The sequence below is a fragment of the Alosa alosa genome, chromosome 1, assembly GCF_017589495.1.
Source record: "Alosa alosa isolate M-15738 ecotype Scorff River chromosome 1, AALO_Geno_1.1, whole genome shotgun sequence".
NCBI lineage: Eukaryota > Metazoa > Chordata > Actinopteri > Clupeiformes > Clupeidae > Alosa > Alosa alosa.
This window is the reverse complement of record NC_063189.1, coordinates 36,141,944-36,144,678: the sequence shown is the minus strand read 5'-3', so window position 1 is coordinate 36,144,678 and position 2,735 is coordinate 36,141,944.

The window sequence follows — 2,735 nt, the reverse complement described above, 5'->3', positions numbered from 1 at the left end:
AAATACTTTTAACCTACAGAACAAGCTGGCTTATGTGACGTGAACATGGCTACCTTATGCATTATCACTGTCATGAGCTCTCTCTCTGCCTGGTAACACGCGCTGATTGAAGTCTGATGACCTCCACCTGTTCCTGCTCTGCTCTGCCTCACCCTCGTTTACCTACCAGCTGCACTGCATTCACCACTCATCATGCCCTGTATATAAAGCCTTGCTTTTCAGTCCACACTTGTCAGATCATCTGCAACCAGCACCAGTTACCTGCCTGTTTTGGAAAACGCCTCTGACTCTTTGCCTGTGATCCCGGACCCGCTCGACTACTTCTGTGTTCTCCAGCCCCGGTAATCTTGACCTGCCTTCCGTCCCTCTTCTACGAATACCGCCTAGTCCTTGACTGTACTGCTGCTTCGTTTCAATTGCTGTTGTGTGTGTGTTTCCCCCAGGACTTCCCGGATCATCCAGCTCCTGCCATCGCTGTTCGGCTACTGGGGAACACACACACGCAGACTCTTGGAACTCCTGTACCCCTGAAACCCCCTTAACCCCCAACCCTTAAATAAACTTTTGAACGTGACACTTTTGTGGTCCTCGTCCTGTTTGGTGTCTGACAATCACTACACTACATGGAGACATATCTCATGTTAACGTTGGAGAAAACATAACATAGCCTAGACTATTATATGTGCGAATGGGTTAGCACAAACTTAGCTGTTGGTGAACAGAGATGCAGATCACTAATTCCTTTCTTTGCGCCACAGCCCATGTTCTTCGTTCACTCCATTGAGACAAGTGAAATACAAGCCGTTTCATTTCCAGGCTATTTGCTACGATATTTACCTGCTATATGCCTTCTGTTTTCATGGACAGTTACAGGAATCCACGTCAGATCGTTTATCGTTGCTTCAGTCCTACCCACGTCATCTCCAGAGTTTGTATGATAAGTTTGTCAGTCTGTTTCAGCCTCTCCTCTAGCTCCTCTACACCCGTTGGGATTTATTACGTTTTGTTACATTTTGTTACACTTTAGAATTGGAGAAGACAAAGGGGGCCTCTGCATGGATGTAATTGTAGAGCAGTACTATGTGCTCAATTATTTAGGCTAGCTCCAGAGTAGGCTAATGACGACGCGAATACGGACACACCGTTTATTATTATTGATTATCATTATTATTATTAGGAGGCCCCTCATTGGTCGAGGCCCCTGGGCTGAAGCCCAGAAGCCCCTGCATTAAGGCGCCAGTGTATAGCAATGCAATGCTGCAGTTACAGTAATTTTAATAAAGAAAGCTTGTTATACTTTGCATCCAATTTAAAGGGGAACTTGTAATAACACGTAATAAACCCGTTTCACCGTTCACCTGTTCCGGTGAAAATAGTGACTTTTCCCTCTGCCCCTAGCGTCCCCAGGCGGAAAACTAACCTTGCAACATTGAGACTACCGTCCCGGAAAGAGAAGTGAGAAACTCGTTTTAAATCGCGTTTCTTACCTTGTAACATCCACATTGTCTGCCGAACTTATGCTAACCGTTTTGCTAGCTTGTAAACAAATCCATGTGCTTTATCGTTACCTTTTTTCACAGTTGTAATGTTCACATCCAAAAGCATTCCAGTAAAAAGCAAATCAGTTTTTTTTCCTTTACTGTTTACTACAGGAGGTACAATAGAAATACTGTTTACAGTATGATAGAACAGAAACAGTTTTACAGTATTGCTTACAGTGAACAAAATTGCCATAAAACACACAAGAGCATTCTGAACAAAAAAAACAACAGCAAAAAGCCAAGATAAAAAGGGGGGGAACTTAATAAAAAACACAAAATTACTGTATCTAATCTTTGCGATCTTCAGGGTTAGGCCACATGTTTTCATCAACATCACATCTGTTATTACAGTATCCAAGGCAATGCTAAAACCGCTTGGCAGCCGAGGTAGAGCAGAAGCAGAGGTTTTTATACTGTATCTAAGGTTTGGAATATTGTTTTTGCTATTGTGGGATGTTGTGTGTTAACATTCGTAAATACCCCAAAAACAATCCATAATTTTGTTGGGAGGTATAGCTTGTTTGTTAAGAAAATGTAAGCATTGTGGAAATGTGTTCACTGACTGCATATTGTGTGAAAACAACATGAAATGTGTGAATGGTATGGCCACAAATAACCAATGCTGTGCTAATTGTATTTAGAGTTTTGAAAATGTGACAACTGGTTAGACAAACTGTAATATGAGACTGTCCTTGGTGACTGATTGGCAGATCCATTTCCATTCGTTTGACAAAATGGATTTGTCCACTGTGGTATCTTAGGCTATTCACGGGTTGCAGAATATCTTTAGTTTGCACAAACATCTCATGTATTGGTTGATCACAAAAACATGTGCAATGTCTTATTGTGACCGCCGCGCAGCGAAGCGGTGGTCATATAGGTTTAGTCAGATTTTTTTTTTTTTTTTTCTTTTTCGCATGCCCAAATTTCCGTCAATGATTCCCGGGACACTGAAAGACCGGGGTACACGAAACTTGGTGGGCATGTAACCCCACATGGATAGCATGGAACCATCGTTTTTCGTTTTGATCTGTAGCCCCCCCGCTGGACTGCACCCCCCAAAAGGAAGGTAGGGCAGACACAGTTTTCTGTGAATATCTCGAGAACCGTAAGGTTTAGGAGGACCATTTGGTCCTCCTAAATGGGCCATGTCCTCAATGGGCCATGTCAACCCATTCCATAACCACTCATTTC